At 38.3% G+C, this 20,752-nt stretch overlaps 1 non-coding gene across 1 annotated transcript; it reads right to left on the bottom strand.

The window, feature by feature from the left end:
- Window positions 1–241: 241 nt before the first annotated feature.
- Trnad-auc (transfer RNA aspartic acid (anticodon AUC)) lies at window positions 242–314 on the bottom strand. The gene has a single exon. It is a non-coding gene; the product is annotated as a tRNA-Asp (tRNA).
- Window positions 315–20,752: the final 20,438 nt, after the last annotated feature.

The following is a 20,752-nucleotide window of genomic DNA, read 5'->3' as shown; positions in this document are numbered from 1 at the left end:
ACGTTTACAAACTTGGGTAACTTGATGTGCTGGAATGCAGCGGAGTGGCCCCATATAGGGTAAAACATCTCAAATCTCCGTGAGACCTCCCCGAGGTCCTTCTCTTACTCAGCATCAAAGGTTTGATAGGATTCCTCGAAGAGTTGGGCTGGCAGGACTAGGCCACCCGGTGTCACTCAAAATAGGCGCCAGTCGTCGAGTTGCGGAAAACTATACAATACATTTAAAAGTGGAAAAATACTGTCTTGGGTGAGACTTGAACTCACGGCCTCTGGATCGATACTCCAGCGCTCTGCCATCTGAGCCACCAAGACCTCATCCATAGGCAACAAATTGTTCCACCATATGGGTCTAGGGGACCCTAGCGCCATCTACCGTAAGAACGTGACACTTCTTAGACGGCTACCGGAGTTCCAAGTCATATTGGAAATTCACCAGTAACGATGTGCTACCCATACTAAATAAATTTTTAACAAGTGGAAACGTTTACGAACGATGCTATTAAGCTTAAAATAAATTTAAAAGTGGAAAAATACTGTCTTGTGTGAGACTTGAACGGCCTCTGGATCGATACTCCAGCAGCCGCAGCAGCAGCAGCCGCAGCAGCAGCAGCTTAATAGCATCGTTCGCAGACGTTTTTGCTTGAAAAAAAAAATTGCGGAATAGTTCATAGTATCTACTGCCTTTGCGTTAGACTTGAACTCACAGCCTCTGGATCGTTACTCCAGCGCTCTGCCAACTGAGCCACCAAGTCCTCATTCATAGCCAGCAAATTTCCCACCCACGGCAGTACTTTTCCACTTTTAAACTGGTACTCCTGAGACTGGTAGTTCGTAATACAAAGCAATTTAACGACACAGTGCTATCAGCCGCTTTTTTAAATTAGGCTCAATTTTCTAAGTGTAAAGTTACCGGTTAAGTTCCAAGTTTCTCGTGCACTTAGGCCATCTAGTTCAAACGTTCAAGCGCTGTAAGAGCACTTACAATTAATTAGTTACCAAGTCGACTAATTTGCAAACGCGAGCACTCGATGACATCTGAGCTCCGCTGCGCCCAGCGAAGATGACAATCGTTCGTAGAGAAACATAACAAAACGCTAGCTGTCTCTATCGCACTAATATGGAACAGTGATAAAGATCCATTAGCATTTCGTTTTCTGCATATCGTTGATAGAAAACACCAATCGAAACTTATATAATGTATGGTAGTCACGTGACTTTTCGTAGCATCTCTAATCCCCATATTTTTTGCATTTGACGATGTACGATTCTCATCTTGGTTAGGTCCCCCTTGGACTTAGGATACGTTTTTTAACTCGTATGTACCTAATATTTTTTTATTAGATGAAGTCATGAGGTTGGTTGGACTCAGTTGTAATAAAAAAAAAATATATATAGGACAATATTACATAAATTGGCTAAGTCCCACGATAAGCTCAATAAGGATTGTGTTGTGGGTACTTAGACAACGATATATAATAATAGAGAAAGAGTATTAGAGAAAGCGGGTAGCTCGCCGCGCGCGCAAGCGCTGGCTCCGTGTTTAATTTATTTTAATACATTTAAATGCAGAATTAACAATCAAAATTAACGTTAAAGTCAAGTGCTTAACAGTGTTCATTACTATAAGTGTTCGTGAACAAATCGGTTATATAGTTTCCTGGATAATAGCGTGCAAAGTTTTTAAATAGTGCCGTTGTACTCAGCGACCGACTGGACAGTTGACCGCTTCGATCCCCCGTACCACGATATCAGTTTGTATACCTGTGACGGCCAATTGCAGATACAAAATTATCGAACGCTCGCTCGTCAACCGTTATCGTGGTACCGGTCAATCATTTGTTTAACGGGATTGTTTTGTGTTGTTGACAATGAAGACCCAAAGATCTACCAGGGCTGCTAGATCATGCTCAGGGTGCCACAACACCATCTCAAAAGGCTCGGAGAACAGCATTGTGACCTGCAAACTTCCCGCTTGCGGGAAATCATTTTGTAACCTCTGCAGTAGTTCGGCCAACCTTACCCCGGAGCAGCTAACAAATTGGACGTGCCCTGACTGCCGAGCCGCCGCAAAACGAGGTGGCGACAACACCTCAACACCAGTACGAGCTCAAACTCAAACTCCGGCGGACAACCCTCCTGCCCTCAAAAAAGTGATACAGTCCCTACCGGATGATAAGATGGACCAGACAGAAATCGCAGAATTAACTGCCGAAATAAGGAACCTACGAAACGATGTTTGTTCAATGAGATCCCAAATCGCGGAGGTGCTGACTTCACTGCAACAATGCAATCAGCGGTTGGACACTGTTACGAGTCAGATAAGTGACTGTGAACAAAGAATTACATCCTTAGAACAATTTCAAACAGATAATGCAAATTTAAAGGCAAGTGTCACACAGCTGCAGGACCGTTTAACCGCACAGTCGCAGGCGGTTTTGCAGACCGAGGCAACATTTGAACAATTAAGATGCGATTTGAATGACAAGGAGCAAAGTTTGTTAGGAAATGATATCGAGATAATGAATATACCGGAAACAAATAATGAAAATGTCTACCACTTAGTAAGTGTTCTTGCCACAACTTTGGGAACAACTTGCGCAGAGACCGACGTCGTGGAAGCATATCGGGCCGGCCCGCGGCGCCTCGTAGTGAGCAGCGCCGGCGGGCCCCAGGCTCAGCCGCGCCCTCTGGTGGTGCGAGTGACTCGCCGCGCCGTCAAGGATCGCCTGATGCGTGCGGCGCGTGTACGGCGCAACGTAACTACAGCTGATATGTCTCTGCCAGGGAAACCCACTTCGGTGTACGTAAATGAACGATTGACAAAAGAAAATCGTAGGCTTTTCAAAAAGGCCAAAGAAGAAGCGAAACGGTTGAGCTGGCGGTATGTGTGGACAAAATATGGGAAAATATATGCTCGAAAATCCGATGGCTCTCAGCTATACACAGTGCGTTCAAACAAAGATATAGAAGAGATATTTCCACCCGAAATAAATAGCTTTGATTCCTCAATGTACGACAGGCAGAACAATTTTCAGTTATGACTTATTTTTCTCGTGCGTAATCTAAGCATGTTATATTTTAAGTTATTTTTAATAATGATTTTAGTAAATAGTTTATATGAGAGAATACTTTACAAAAACTGCTACCACCTATATAATTATCTATTAGATAGTTTTAGCACAGAACATCGTGATCTGAATATATCTCCAAATGTAGGTCATTTATGTTTTCATAGGCGGCGCGACAAATAAACGGAAATCGTATTTGTTATTGGGACTATTAAACGTGAGGTCGCTCAATACAGGTAAAGATGAGTTTTTATTTGCAATAACCAGTTATAAACCAGATATATTGGCTCTTAATGAGACTTGGTTAAAACAAGGCGAAGAAACGTGTGCACCAGTAGTACCGGGTTACGTGTTCAAGCATAAACCGCGAGCAGGCGCAAGCAGAGGCGGTGGGGTGGGGTTTTATGTGCGGCGCGGGTTGCGGGTGCGCGTGCGCGATCACCCTGTATCGGCGCTCGAGCAAATGTGGCTCGAGGTTGTCTTGCCCGGCGGGTTGCGGCTAGCAGTGGGCACGGCCTATAGGCCAGAGTCGTTGACAGTGGGTACGGCCATGGATGCGCTTAGTGAGTCGGTAAGTGTTTTCGCCTATTGTAATTATGTGTTCGTATTAACTGATTTTAATGTTGATCTCTTACAGCCAAATAGGAACCATGGTCCCGAATTGTTGACTTTCATGACACAACAAAACCTTAAACAACTGGTTCAAGAGCCGACACGTGTAACGGAACACTCTGCTACCCTTTTAGACTTAATTCTGACAGATGCTTCTGAATTATGTAAACAAACAAGTGTGTATCATAATCCGTCCTTAAGCGATCATGCGATGGTGATTTCAGAATTTCTCATCAAGAAACCTAAAGAGGCACCACGATTTACCACCTGTAGATCTTTAAATAGGATAAATGAGACTGAATTTCTAAGTGACCTGCATGCCGTACCTTGGTCACACGTTTTGCTAGCGAGCGATGTTAATGAAATGGTAAAACGTTTTGAAAGTTTATTGACAATATTGTTTGATAAGCATGCACCAGCCAAACGAGTTTGTGTACAAGAGAGACCACATCCTTGGCTGACTGATAATATTAGGCTTATGATAAGTATGCGTAATAAAGCACTTGTAAAAGCTAACTCAACCAAAACCGAATCACATATAAAATACTATAAAGAAATGCGTAACTATGTAAACAGTTCTATTAAACGAGAAAAAAAAGCTTATTTTAAATTTTATATTAACAATAATTTTAAGACGCCTATTAAAATGTGGCAGCACTTAAAACGTTCTTCAGCGTTAGGTACTGAAAATGCTATCCTAATACCTGACCATCTGAATAATCCCGATGCCATTAATGATTACTTTTTAGACGTACCAGGTAATGGTCACCTTGATCTAAACACTTATAGCTATTTCATTAAAAACAGGTTCGGAGACAATACTTTTGATATTTTAAAATGCTCCGAGGATCAAATTTATAAATTAATTACTAGTATTAAAACGAATGCCTGCGGTAGTGATTCAATTACTATACAGATGATTCGTATGACCCTGCCGCTTACGCTACCTATAATTACGGCTATAATAAATATGTCAATTTCTGAAAAGGTCTTTCCGGAGGCATGGAAGCTTGCCAGAGTTAAGTGTCTGCCCAAAAGTACTTCTGTAGAATCCCATAAAGACTTACGACCAATAAGCATCCTGCCGGTTATGTCCAAGGTTCTTGAAAGAGCGGTTTGCACTCAGTTGACTAACTACGTAGAACAAAATAATATGCTACCGAGCGTACAGTCCGGGTTCCGTAGCGGCCACAGTACGGCCACCGCGTTAGCTCAAGTTACAGATAATATAATATCAGCTACTGACGATGGCAAGTGCACTATATTAGTATTACTGGATTTTTCACGAGCTTTTGACTGTATCAGCAAGGAATTGTTAATAGCAAAAATGGCTTACTACGGATTGTCAGTATCAGCACGTAAATGGTTTATGTCGTATTTGACAGATCGTAAGCAGTATGTTCTTACAGAGGATGGTCAGGGACAGGAGATTCGGTCGACAGTAAAACTAGTTAAAAGAGGCACACCACAGGGCTCGATTCTCAGTCCGTTGCTTTTTATTCTGTTTACTGCTGACCTCGGCAAACTACTCAAGCACTGTAGTGTTCATTTATATGCCGACGATACGCAGGTATATTTTTCATTCGACCCAAAAGACACAAAATGTGCTATAGAGCAAATAAATGAGGATCTGGATGCAATATACAAATGGGCGTATAATAATAACCTAGTTATAAACCCCTCAAAAACAAAGTACCTTATATTTGGATCTAAATTACAGCGTAATCGGATAATTAATTCTGATCCTAGATTGGTGATTAATGGTAAAAGGATTGAGAGAGTGGATGCAGCCAAAAATTTGGGATTGATTATAGATAGTGATATTCGCTACATTGATCATATTAATACAAAAATAAGAAACGCATTTTATAGGCTAAAAATTTTGTATGGTATCCGAAATTACCTAACAGAAGAGGTGAGGCTGGTTTTGATTGAGTCGCTAGTGTTATCACAGTTTAATTATTGCGATATCGTATATGGACCACGCCTGCTGGCCAAAACCGCACAGGCAATTCAAAGAGTTCAAAATGCTTGTACTAGGTTTTGTTTCTCGGTGCCAAAGCGAGCCCATATCACACCGTTTCTAAACGAGAGAAAAATTCTGAAGATGGCAGCACGTAGAACCTTGCATATGGCCAGTATGGTTAAAAATATAGTCTCTAGTCATAAACCAGAATATCTTTATAATAAGTTTCGATGGATGAAAGACGTTCACGGTCGGAATACTCGCAGTAAGTTTCTAAATAAAATGAGTGCCCCGAAACATAAAACAGCAGGTTATCGTGGTAGCTTCAAATACTCTGCATCTAAGATCTGGAACGACCTACCACCGCCATTGCGAGCTAAAATGTCCCTTCCAACCTTTAAAGGCAAATTGAGCTTACTTTTATTAAATTACCAAATTTCCTCAGAGGATATAATTATTTAAAATGGTGTTGTGCTATATTTTGGACACTTACTATTCCTGTTGTTTATAAGTTTGTATTTTTATTTTATTTTATTTATAAGTATTCTCTCATACAAAAAGTACTATTACTTATCGCTGTACGTTTCAATGAACGAAACTTATGACTATGGCATTGTTTGTACCTATTCAGTAAAATACTTGAGTTATAAATGTAACCAGTTGTCAATATCAAGTAAATACCAAATTAAAATATTAAATTTTCACTTGTAATAAAAATTTCTTTATTTTTTTCGTACTATAATTGTATACACTAGCTATCTCTGGTAATAAAACAAAAAATCCATTAACCCGCATGTCATATCAATGTGGTTCAGTGAAGGGGACGGACTGAAAATCAGCGCTGCGCAATCAATTTGTAATAAAATGGCTGACGCAGCGTACGCTGAGTCCGTTCCTTTTGCCGCGCATGCCTATTATTATTATTTTTAAGTGAAACATTGTATTTTGTGTGGCAATAAATGGTTTCTTATTCTTATTCTTATTCTTATAATATATAAATATTTAAATGCATAGAAAATACCCATGACTCAGGAACAAATATTCGTGATCATCACACAAATAAATGTCCTTACAAGGATTTGAACCCGGGACCATCGGCTTCATAGGCAGGGTCAGGGTCACTACCCACTAGGCCAGACAGGTCGTCACTTTTAGAATTATGGTCGTGTATACATGTTTTTGGCACTTTGTCCGTGACGATATTTTTTACCTTGACTGTACCAAAGATAATTTGAAATAGAGGTGTATCGTCAAAGGAACTTAGAACGCCATTTGACTTTGATCCTTATTGTTTCAGTGATATGCGTGTTCTATTTGTTAAATATTAAAAAGTGGCGCCATCGCTCGAAACGATGCTACTATACCTTTGGTCTTTAATCTTTTAGATGGCGCCACTTTTGATATTTAACAAATTGAACACATATCAGTGAAAGAATTAGGTTTCGAAAAGTTTTAATTATGTGTTGAAAGATGGCAGTAAATTTACGTCACTACAAAGTTTTCTTTTACAATACACCTCTATTTAAAATTCTCTTTGACTACACGTACATATCTATTTAAGCACTCATTTGAACAGAATAAGAGCCACCCCACACTAACGTCTTTTGAGTGTCGGCGCCTAGTCAGCGCTATGGAAAATGGCGTTACTGTGCAGTTGCGCCAACGTTGCGTCGAGCAGCAGCCACAGACTTGACTAGACGCCGAAGCTCGGGAGACGCTAGTGTGGGGGCGGCCCTAAGTGAGATTGACACGAGAAAAAAACGATGTTCATCAATGCAAAACAAATCGCTCTTGAGTTCTATAAAAAATATATACACGTTCTATGGAAAATGGCGTCGCAGCGCAGTTGCGCCAACGTTGCGTCGAGCAGCAGCCACAGAGTTGACTAGACGACGACGCTAGGGAGACGCTAGTCCTAGGGTTGGCTCTAAGTGAGATTGACACGAGAAAAAAACGATGTTCATCAATGCAAAACAAAATCGCTCTTAAGTTCTTAGAAAAAAAGGTATACACGTCTTCGTCTGAAAACGAATATATTTTTTTACTTAAATGCCTGTAAAAAAAACAATTAACAAAGTTAAAATGTACCGAAACTTCAAATGGAGTTTCCCTACAAGAATCAAGAACATCCTCGAAGTAACTTGTTGTTTCTTTTAATAATCCCCTGGATAACCTTGAGTTTGCCAACAATGGATACTCCAACCACTTAGAAAATCTTTCAAGTGTTTCGCGGTCCTTTTTTCCAGGTTTATCGGGAAATGTAAGAATTATGAATTTGTTTCCAAGGTTACACGCGTAAATTTTACGTTAGAATAAAATGGTAATGAAATTTCTTATTCTACGTATTAATTGAAAATGCAAACATGTATGTAACATAGACTATGGGAGCGACAAAAAAACCTTACTATTTCTATAAAAAAAACTACATATTATGTTATTTATATCAAAGGTGAAACATTTATAACTTATTTGGTATCTACATACTTTATTGTTGCTAATATTAATCTCTATAATTTTTACAATTAGCAATGAAGCTGTCCACAACAGGCTTCCTAATATTTCCTTATGTTGATTTTATTATAATAAAGTCATTTTAAAGGCCAGCCTCAAATCGCATCCGGCCCAAAGGTTCCCACACTAGCAGCGTTTCCACGCTGTATAGCCAACGAAATCCCCAGTACCAGATACGACCCGGAGCGTGGATCGCATGCTCCTATCCCTAAGCCGGCGACCAAGTTCTTTAATAAATGCTTTAGCTTCCGATCCCCAGGCTCCCGCAGTCTCCACAGCAACCGGCACAAACTCGTACATTCGTTCCAGGGCATTGTACCTACTTAGCCTGCTTGAGTTTGGCCGCATATTCGGGACTTATTTAAAATAAGCTCACAAGTTCCAAACAATCCATTTAGACAATATCTTTGTTGTACTTTTTACGTCGCTAAAGCTGCGCCTTCACGGAACAAAGAAGCTAAATTAATACAACTCGCATAAAGAACAATAGTTAGGACCGTCCACTCGACTAAAATGATGAAAACAAAAATTGCCATGAAAAGTTAGACGGTAGGTATCGGAAATTTGATGCGGGATTTTGTCGCAAAATGCTTTGAATTTTCCACGTAAACGGTGTCCGTAGCAAGCCCCAGGTTTTAATTTTTCCTAGTAGGTAGACGCTAAAAGTTCCTACAAAAGTAGCTGTATACAATAGCCTAGCTTGACTTTTTGGTATAGTATCAATCAAACTTTTTTCTTCACTGGATATAAGAACTAAACATGTTAGAAATGAGAGGCAAATTCTAGGTTAAGGTTTTATTTAGAGTGGTAATAAACCAAGAAAAACGTGGTAAATTTATTATAATTACTGAGGTATTCCACTATCATATAATATTTAACAAAGGCTGAATTGTAATTTACGTAATCTGTGCCAAAGGGACCAATACCGCCCAATCACGAGCTTTTCTAAAAGACAGAAAATTAACACTCGTGTACAAAACCGATACTAAATTGACGAGAGCTTGTGCAGAATACAATCCGCTTTCCGCAAATATCGCTAGTGATTTCTTCACTGCGAAATCCTCTCCCGATTCTTCACGGCGTTTTTGTTTTATTTACGTCCATTTCGGCCGTGTAATACGTCCTGAGCTTCAGCGTTTCATTTTTGCAACAGACCCTAACGGGTGCTGCGCTCAGCACTGATATTTAGAAAATTCCGTTGACGCATTCGATCAAATGGTGCGTTTATTTATAGGCATGTTTGACGACCGGTTTGGCCTAGTGGGTAGTGACCCTGCCTACGAAGCTGATGGTCCCGGGTTCAAATCCTGGTAAGGGTAATGTATTTGTGTGATGAGCATGGATATTTGTTCCTGAATCATGGGTGTTTTCTATGTATTTAAGTATTGATAAATATTTATATATTATATATATCGTTGTCTAAGTACCCTCAACACAAGCCTTATTGAGCTTACTGTGGGACTTAGTCAATTTGTGTAATAATGTCCTATAATATTTATTTATTATTATATTTATTTATACAATTAGGAAAAGCGAAGTACGAAGGCGAACTTATCCCTTCGAGGGATGTCTTCCAGTTAACTTCTGAGTAGATGAAAGGTGAAAAGAGGGTGACAAATGCAGCAAAATGTACAAAATGTGCCAGAAAGATATAGTATATAAAATCATCATCATCCTCGCGTTATCCCGGCATTTATGCCACGGCTGATGGGAGCCTGGGGTCCGCTAGGCAACTAATACTAAGAACCCAAAGGGTAAACTAGGTCTTATTGGGATTAGCCCGGTGTCCTCACGATGTTTTCCTTCACCGAAGCGACTGGTAAATATCAATGATATTTCGTACATAAGTTCCGAAAAACTCATTGGTACGAGCCGGGAATCCGCGACCTCTGGATTGCAAGTCGCACGCTCTTACCGCTAGGTCACCAGCGCTTGCAATATTCCCACTAATTTACTATAAAAGACGATTCGAAACTCGTTACAACAGGAGCTTTAATCAAATTAAACAAAAGACAATAGCAGCGCTAGTGTTCAACTCAAATTCTGGGCTGTTATTTACAAAGCTGACTGGGAATTTCGCTTCAGACGGATCACGTATACCGTTTTTCCTTATTTTTGTTCATATATTCTACCGGCTGCGCCAACTTGCTTTCCTTAGACGATTGGCCATCGTCCACACCGTACTGACACATTGTTATCCTTATTGCTAAGACATAAAGTACACCAACGATCAGTATTTTGTTAAATTATTTTATGTTATACCACTTTTTAATTTATGTGGAAATAATAAAAACTTGAACTACAAATAATGATCAGTTAAAAAGTAAGCATTGCTGTTTGAACCTTAGCATTTGTCTTTAAACTGTAAACGGGAATGGACAGAAGTGTACTATTTTCATGGGTTAGAATCTAGTAGGTATTGTATACTTACCTTATAAAATAAAGTTCCCAGCCGCGTATGTATATGTATGTACAGACATGTGGGGAACTCAAAAACCACTGAACGGATTTCCATGCGTTTTTCACCAATCATTATAACCTCATCATCATCATTATAACATTTAACTTAGATTAGACTGACTCTAGCACTAGAACTGTAAGATTTTGCTCATTGCGACAACGACATATTGGAAGTGTTTTTATTCATAAGGTGCTATCTCACTCTTGCATAATTGTTTTTTACATATGTCTATCCTTATTACTCTAGTGGCGGTATTACATATCGACTATGCCCTTACATGCCCTTTGAAATTTAAATTCAGAAGAATATTTATATTAATTTATTTTAAATTTCACATCACCCTTACAGTACAAAACATTTTACGAGCAGCAGCATTTTTCTGCTAACAAAAGATTGTCATTAAACTAAACACTAACAAATGCTGGGGTGTTAAAATTATTCTCATCCTTTTATTGCCTTGGATTGGTTCTGTTCGAGCGTCAGTAACGTACTGGGACTAGGAACAGTGCGAGAACTATTTCCAGGGCATTTACAGGAGTATCCAGTTTGTTACTTTTGTAATTCTTTTTGCTTTTTTCTTCCGGAAAATGGTCAGTACTTAACCTTATATCCTGTTAAGAAAAGACTCGAGAAACTTGAAACTTTCTTTTGTTCTTAGTTGCTTAAACGTTAAGGACGGTTGAAGACAAAAAATCAAGTCTAGTCTCCGTGTCAAGGCTTGTTTACAAAACAATAAACACCGCAGGATTAGCTTACTTCGATTCAAAGATTCAAAAATCATGTTAAATAATTATTTCATCGTACCTATTGGCATAAAAATTCTGGAGAATTAAGAATACGCACTCGGGTAGTTACATGCACTAAATCTGAATTCGTTTATTAGAAAACTAATCTTAAAATATGATAAAATTGATAAAGGATTTACAAATCAGACAAAATCTCAGTTAAAGAGTAAATTTATTCATGTTAAGAAACGCTAATATAAAGCTTATAACGCTTTTAGGATTCTTTAAAAAAAATTGTCCTTGCCTTTACATTCGGCGGTAACTTGTATTATATTGTAGGCTGACTCATGAAATATTTATAAATATAAATATATAATAGTGTTTAGAGATATGGAAAAAATACCTGGCTGCACACGTTTACACATGATATATCACTTTGAACGTTTGAAACGCACCCAACAAATAATAACTAGTTCACAAACACAAACACTTGTTGCTGCAAAAAGTCACAATTCTTTATTATGGCTTCCTTTTAGTATTCTATTCAAGAATACTAGAAATGCTTCTGCTATCTTTGCTCTGTAACATTTCAACGTTTACGTCCGACTGTCCCTACGTACATGCTCGGATGGTCTGGCAAATTGCAGTGTATTGTACCGTGCCGTGTCCGAGACGTGTGCATTCAGCGATAATTCTGTTTCTATTTGATATATGACAAGGATATAACTAGTGGCGCTAGGAGATGTAGACTTCGCAAGGATATCTTAAAATAAAACTGAATAAATGTATGGCTCTGCTATTATGAATAATTTAAAAAACTGAATCGACAATAAAATCTATTCAATCATCGAACCTGATCACTTAATTTTACGAGAATCGGTTGAGAAAAGCTGTAGAGGAGAACATCCAGACATACGAAAACATTTTCGCTCAACCTGAAACAGAAACTTTCACTAACTTGCTTGTCAGCGTTAGCCTAGAGGTATGTTAGAGGCCCAGAGGGTTACCTTTTTTTTGCTGTTAGTCTGTCCCATGAGCCAAGCGTCAATTGTAGCAAAGTTTGTTAGAAGAAATACTATGCTACGTTCTACTAATATGCTATGTATATGACCCATTATGTGAAATTATTTTATTTAAAGCTTCACCGACAATTGTTGACATCGATACAGTAAAAAGGTACAAGCTAATACAGGTCAGGAGTGGTGTCACGATTACTTACAGGTAAACACGGCATGTAAAACAAATATAGGTAACAATTATAAAAATATGTACCCAAATTTAAACTTCATCATCATCACTATCAGCCCTTTATTGCCCACTGCTGAGCATAGGCCTCTCTTCCAGTACGGCACTTGTCCCGGTCCTGAGCTAATCTCATCCAGAAGTGACCCGCAATCTTCCGAATGTCGTCCACCCAACGAGCCAACGGACGCCAGGGGCTTCTTTATTTAAACTTATATTCTAATTACTTATGGCTTAATATAATGGCATATTATACTAGCTTATAACTGCCGTAATTATGTAGTTTTGGTTACTTTAAATACTAAACGAGCATTTTAAAAGTCACCTAGGCGACGGTAACGTCCGTAACCATGGCAACGTGTGAGAAGAAAAAGTTGATTCACCCATTATTAAAATGTGATAAGTGCAGCATCAAGCGTGGAAGAATTTGCAAGCATGTACTCAGTGTTGGCCCAAACGTTAATAATGCAATTGACCACTAACCATTAAAAATTGAATCGTAAACTGTAACCGTCCGTTACGGTTTACGGTTAGTGATCAATTGCAATTAATTAACGTTCGGCCAACTATGTACTGCTCTCCCTTTAGACTTGATCAAAGGCGCTTTGCCTTTCAAGAATGCATATATATATTCGAGAATTTGGGACGGGCCACCGTGGCCGGGTAGTGGTTAGTACAGGGCTATAACCGCAAAAATCGAAGTTCGTCAATTGCGGGCATTTTTCTCTGTCACTCTAATTACGTCTTAGTGAGAGTAAAAGAGAAAGATCCCCGCAATTTGCGAATTTCGGTTTTCACGGTAGGTCCCCTGAGGACGTTAGCCGCGTAAAGCGGCCCACTGATTACGATATCGGCCTGTCACTTATTCGCAAAAGCTGACAATCGCGAATAACTGACAGGCCGATATCATCCGGCGAACTGGTAATCAGTGGGTCCCCTAAGTTGAAGATGCTGGTTCGGTTCCGGCCTCGGCTACCAGAGGTCACTATTTCAGTTTATAAACCTGGAAGAGTAAACATATACAAAGTGGTGATGAAAGTTAGTTTCTACTCGGATAAAATCGTGAGTGGAGACTAGTATACTAAATAAGAAACAAAACAGAGTTCAATTTGTGTTTAATTAGGCGTGTGTTTTAAATGTCATGGATTTCGATTAAAGCTGTATTTTGTCCACATTAGCCTGGTTTGTAAATCCTTCGTAACAATTTGTGCCTGGTAAAATCTGCCAGTAGCAAAACCTCGTTTAAATGGCAACATTTGAATTAAGCTTACAATTCGTGAATAGATTTGAGTGATAACTTTATTCTAATATGTACTGACCTACTGTTTGAATGTTGAAATGTAAGTAATCACGATATTTAACACATTCGGTGCGGCAGCGGCAAACGCAAACTTACTGTCAGTACTATACGAGCCATATAGGGTAACAGCACCAGTGGCCAGCCAGGGACCAGTAGTCAGCCTTTTAAGTCGTTTATTGGTCATAAATATCTGGTATATTCGATTAAACAAATCGCGTGTAGTCAAATAGGAGCTCCGATTCTTTATTCGTTAATACGTAACGCGGCAGGTGCGGTGAGGTATCGGGGAGAGGAAATATACTCGTTCATAAAGGTGATGTTTGTTGACGAGAGCTGGAGTGTCATGTCCGCCATATTTTTTACTGCACGTGGTGTTCTTTTAACGCGTGAAAAAAAATATGTTTTAATATAAAAAGTTACTGTTTTTTGTTAATGATGGGTTTATTGGTTAGTTTATCTATTAAATTGCGTTATATTTAACTTATAAATTGAGGAGGTTGACCACTGGATACCACTTTTTTACAAAAAATCCAGTGCCCAGCCTCCCGCGGCTGACTTTCGGGTTATTAGTTATTTTTTTTAATTTTCGATCCAATGCGACCGTTAGGACCGTTACATTTACATTTTCAAATTTAGTTAGGCATGTCTCAGTCAATTTAAAGTAAAACCCAGTAGTCAGCCGCATTTGAAATAACGTTTTAATGCGGCTGACCACTGGGTTTCACGGATCCAGTACTCAGCCATTATCTTCCTTGGTACGTCGCTGCCAAATATTATGAACTTTAACTCATTTAAATAAGGTTCAAAAGTGTATACATACTTTTGTTGAGAAATATTCCAATATCTAAGGGTTTCACCAGCATTTAAACCGATTTTAAAAATAATGAATTATATTCAATAAACAGATAAATAGAAGATAAATACAGTGTTTATTTGTTTGCAAGAATAATTTTAAGCACCTATGGCCTACAAATTTCGTGGCATAAGAATTGTACTTATAAGAGTATAGGTACCTAGACCTACCTATACTCTAGCTTCCTACCTAGGAATGATAAATATTATAATATCGTTAACTTTAATACATAATATTATAATAGTGTTTATTTATTTCATTGTTATTAATAGTTTATAAAGGCTGAGTACTGGGTACACAAAGGCTGCTTACTGGATTTTAGAGGCTGACTACTGGAGAAAAGTGCCCATTTTTTGTTTAATCTTAATTATAGATAATATAAAGAGGATTGTTATTTTTTGACATACTTTATTTCAAAACTATAATAAACACTTGATCTAACCATGTCATGCGTTTATTTATCCGACTAAACCTGTAGAAACGTCGAGAGTACAAACTTTAAAAATGCGTTATAAGGCTGACTACTGGTGCCTTTTAGTTGCAGTCGTACAATACAAAAAAACGAAGAATACGGCTTTTGCTGAACCAAAGATTTCCTTTGGCAGGATTGATCTTTGGATCACTAAGACGGGTTTACGAAGTGGAGCCACCTGAATTTTTCATGCAGGTGGGGGGAGGGGGGGATTTAGCCTTAACAAAGGCTGAGGTTAATAACTGCGTAGGGTTTAGGTATATAATCGAGTTAGGTATCATTTTTGATTCAATCGAATGTCTTATTGTCAGTTCTGGAATAATATTTACCTCTAGGTCAATATATAGTAAAAATGGATTTCATTAAAAAAATTGTAATATGAATTTCAAATAATACGTAATTCTATTTAGGTATGTAGGTATATACCAAATTGCCTCGCACTCGCACTGATTGGGCTTTGCAGTGCCGCCCGCGCAGCCATCTCTCCCCCCTCACTCGCCTCATACCTCACCCCGCGGCCCGCGTTTCCTCGCTTGCTAGTCGCGCGGAGCGCGGAGCAGGTTGCTGCGTGAGCTCGCGTTCGTTTGCCCTCAATCAGTTGACGCGGGTCGCGACTCTCGCGCGCAACTATTTAACTTGATTTTTTTTCACAATGGCAAAACGAAAAAAATTGCTAGTGGTTGCTGACCCACAGTCCCTAACCGGAGAGTCTAGCAGTATAGATTGATCGAGGTGTTGTATTTGTCAAAGCTATATAGCTGCGCATGATTTGGCACATCATCTGGATGAAGAGAAAGCAGAAGCCACGAGAGGCTATCATGCAATCACAGGTTGTGCCACCGTTTCTGCGTTCTACTCAAAAGGGAAAACACTAACCTGGAACGCATGACAGCAGTGGTACATCAACTTTTAAAAGCTCTTTCTAATCCTTTAAATGAACTGACAGATGACATAGTGATAGCTTGGAAAAGTATGTCATAAAGCTTTACTGTGGTGACAGAGAATTAGTTTCGGTGACTGAAGCTCGCAAGTTTTTGATCACAAAGAATAAGGCTTTACAGAATATCACCCCCCACAAGAGATGCTCTTAAAATGCATACACTTAGGGCAGCCTACCAAGCAGTTTATATATGGGGACAAGCTTTTGACTCCTTACCCGCATTCCCTCCCCATCGAACTGGGGATGGACTGAAAAAAAAGGACAATGGCAGCCAATATAGACAAACCAGCACAGTATCTGGGATGCGGCGCGAGAGCTGGTAAAATGTGGATGTAAGAACAGCTGTAGAGGCCGTTGTTCTTGTGGGCGAGAAGGAATGCCATGCACACTCCTATACAAGACCTGTAATGGCAACTGCGATAATTCCAGGTACATTTATGTTTGAATAACTTTCGGTTTTAGTTTTCTTGCTTGTTTGTTCCGACTTTTTTGGGTAATCATTGTTTTACATTTTGTTACAGTGTAATGGAGCGAAGCACTCATCGAAGATGATATAGAATTGGATCCAGAGGTATTGGAGGACATGGCCTAGGAAGAATCGTGACAACTTTGATTTTTTTGCTATCGATTTTTTAAAAATAAATACTGTAATGTTTACTTATTTTTTATTTATTTTACGTAGTTTAACATCTTTATCGTGCAAATATGAGTCCTAAAATGAATTTGGCATCATTAAGTCATACGAATATGGTACCAAACATGGAATAGTAGCACAATTAATGCCTCTATACAGATTGAGACTCTATTTTCCTCCAGAGCAGTAGATGCCAAAACCTCAAAAAACTAACATCAAAAATCGTGGTGGCTCCACTTCTTAAATCCATCCTTGGACCTTAAGGACCAATCCTACCAAAGGAAATCTTTGGTTCAGCAATAGCCGTATAATTTACCGTACAGATGCAACTATTTACCCTACTTCTCGTATGAAGATAGTCTGATTTGCGGTACGACCTACATTTTCCCGTACCATGTCCTGACTTTGAAGGGCCCTAGAGACCTGGAATATTATCGTATTGAAAAAAATACGTTCTGAACTTCTGACCAATAGCCTACATTCTTATGTATATACAGCTGCCGTCGCCCGCGGATCTGTGCATATATACAAAAGTTATAGATGTTTTTCCAAACCCATAATTTTACGGGAATATACTTCCGTTCCCGCACAGGCCATATATATTACTAGTAATGGGATATTAACGAATCAATAATGACTTTTTTTATCGATGTTTTGTTTTTATGTCGTGTATGTGGATAAAATCATATACAGAGGTCAAACTTTTAGAGTAGGTAATTCTCGGTATAGATGTCGGAAATCGTTTTTTGAGTGCAGGGAACTTACGTTTTGACATAGGGTAATAGGTTGATTATATTTTATTCATTTTTATTTATTACTAATATAACACTTTTTAACACTTGATTTTTTTGACCTTATTTCAATTACCATAGAAGTTGTAATTTAATAACCGGTTAAAGTGACCGGACCCTTTTTATTGCAGGTAGTGGCACGCGCGGTTTTAGTTAACAATAAACAAAAGATTAGCCGCTCCGTGCCAGCTTCAAATCGAACGACTATACTGAAAGTAGAGGTACTAGTCTACAGTTAGTACTAAAAATAGTAAAAAAGGTATTACATTCATTTCGGTAAATCATATGTCGATGTTTTCATGGGAAAGTGCATTAATGGATTTCATTCATAAAGTGCGTATGCACTTTTGCAGCTCGCTGTATGTCACTAAGCAAGGCTAAAGTAGGATAAGTTTGAGGCGATTCGAAAGAAAACTAAAAAAAAGATATTTATACTGTGTTGCATTGCATCAAAGCAAATAAGTACCAAAAGATTTTTGATCTTGATCCGATTCACCCTGTGATCCAATTTACCTTGCTCTACTCTATACAAAACAATTTCAGACTATCATAGTAACCACTATTAGATAGTCATAAAAACCTTATTTTTATCTTATGACATAATTAAAAGTTTTAAAATTCCAAGTTTCTAATTAAACTTCCTTTGTTACAGGTAACTACAATCCCGTTTTCTTCAAGGCTGGTTAAGCAATCACTTAAAAGAGATAATGGGTTAAGTTTTAAGGTAAAATTCTCTCGTATTTCATTTAAGTCTGCGTAATTAATTACTCCGTCTAACTCGGATCGCTTTGAATTCCCTGACAATAATGAGGCTGTGAAACTGGCTTTGTATATTAAACTTGGTACCTAATAGATTAGTTTCATGGTCGGTATCTGTAAAGTTTTCAATAATTACGTACCAATAGTATAATAATTGCCTCCTAGTATAGGTAGTCGGTACTACTCGGTAGTGATAGTGAAGCAAGAGGTCCCGAGTTCAAATCCTGGTAAGAGTATTTTGTGTGTTCATTACAGATATTTGTTCGACTATAAATAAATAATACTATATTATTGCAGAGGCCGGGAAGGGCAATTCGTGGATGAGTTTCGATTCGACAAAGAAGACGAATCCACGAAATGCTGTTCTTGCCGAGGCATATTATATAAGTAGTGCTTTTCTCCAAGCATGCGAGGAAATAAGGTAAATTTTCATAATTTAAGCATCAACTATCACTCAAATCGAACCTTCGCGTCAAAAACAATTTTCCTCTTTAATTATTAAAAAAAAGTTAAAGGCACAACTTATTCTGCCATTCAGTACCATTCAATATTCGTTCATTCAATAGAATTTTGCAATATAAGCTGTATATGCACGCATACGATCCTTAAAAAAATATAAAAGTTTTATATTCTTTGATTTTATTCAGCAGTATTCGCATGATCATACACGACGGTCTTGTAAGACCGAGATATGTAAGGTCGTTTATCTGACTATTTCACTCTATCCTGAAATGATGTTGACCGGGTCGGGTCGTGTAGACGCGGCCGTACGCGGACGCGCGGGTAGATGAATTGGCTGTTTGGGCTTTTCTTAGTGTATACATGTTTTAAAAACTAAAAAATAATACAGTAATAACTTACTGTATGAGGTCCAAAAATAACACACACTGTATAAAACCACCACTTTAATTACTAATTACACTTCTACTTCACACTGTATATAACACTCACTGCTTGATTTTGTTTTGAACTGACGACCTCTTGTTCCTTGGACCTTATATATAAACCCGAAGAAATGTCACCATCGCGTTCTAGGAAACGCGCGTTGGGAACAAAGTGCCATCTTTTGATTAATTTGATAATTAATTTTCTTGAACAACAAATCGCTAAGTTGTGACTTTAAATCCAAAATATATATATATATATATGTTATTCGAAATAATTTTACAAATATTATTGTGTAAATTGCCAACAAAAAACAACCACAATCAATTTCCAAAATCGCTACTACTTATGCCATCTATTGGCGAATTAAGTCAAACTGTTAAGTGCTGAAGAAATTCATAATATTAAAATATACGGTTTCAACACTTACCTTCCGCTAAAACATGACAATAATGGTTTGATTTTTTTTTTATTTGAGTTTGACTAAAATGAAGAACTTCCTATACTATTTTTGCTACAATAAGCATAACATTTCCGAGCATATTGGAGAAAAATATATTTTTTTCCAACACAAAAAAATTAATTTCAGATACAATATAGTCATGATAATCGTAGATCGTTGAACGCCAAACGAAAAGATACAATACCATTTGTTGGGGATAGGGGCTCGCCGTGACGAAATGGTGCACACAAGTAACTTTTAACAGCTTATATTTCGAAAAGCACACAAAACGGACACAAAAATAGAAAATTCTAAATGACAGTTACGCGTACGGGCGCTCGCACGGATAGCATGGACCGACTGACTGTCATACAGCGCACATACAAAACAAAACCAGAATAGCGGCTCGCGGCCACCGTTAAAACTACCCTTAAGTTTAGATTTGTTAATCTACCAAATTATTTAATAACAACATTTAGCAATGCAAAATATATATAACAAAATATGAGCTTCGCCAACACCATTATCGGGATGACAGATGCCACGAAAAGTCACGTGACTATTTCCAAACATTATTTAAGTTTCGACTGGCGTTTTCTATTAAAGTAGATATTAACAGTGGAACCTCGATAATTCTGACCACACAAGAAACGCAATCAAAGCTTGTTTACAAAAATTTTCGCCACAACAAAGTCCGATTTATCAAGGTTGCACTGTATTTTTAAAGGATAAATCCCTACTACCACGGGATTACTAGCTATACGTCTACCGTCTATCCTACAACAACTAGAATAAACAGACTGGATGAAAATAAAAACCCTTTTAGTATCCCATAGCGAGCAAAATCCTTGCGTAATCGTCTAGCAAACTAGTAAAACGGCCCGGCAATATTTTCTCGTGTTTACGGCGTTCCTCGTTTTTCCTTTAGTTCTCCGCTGTCCGCCTATTTGCTCCGAGATTGTCTCATTTCAATACAGGGCACCCCGCATCAGCCGCAAGAGCCATTGAAGAAGTGATTTGAATTTGAAATTTGCTGCGCGATAATGAGGCGCATGCACGAAATAAAGCACTAGAATATTATTACAAAAA

This window comes from Cydia pomonella, chromosome 14, assembly GCF_033807575.1.
Source record: "Cydia pomonella isolate Wapato2018A chromosome 14, ilCydPomo1, whole genome shotgun sequence".
NCBI classification, from domain to species: Eukaryota; Metazoa; Arthropoda; class Insecta; order Lepidoptera; family Tortricidae; genus Cydia; species Cydia pomonella.
This window is presented reverse-complemented; position numbering and strand designations above follow the sequence as displayed.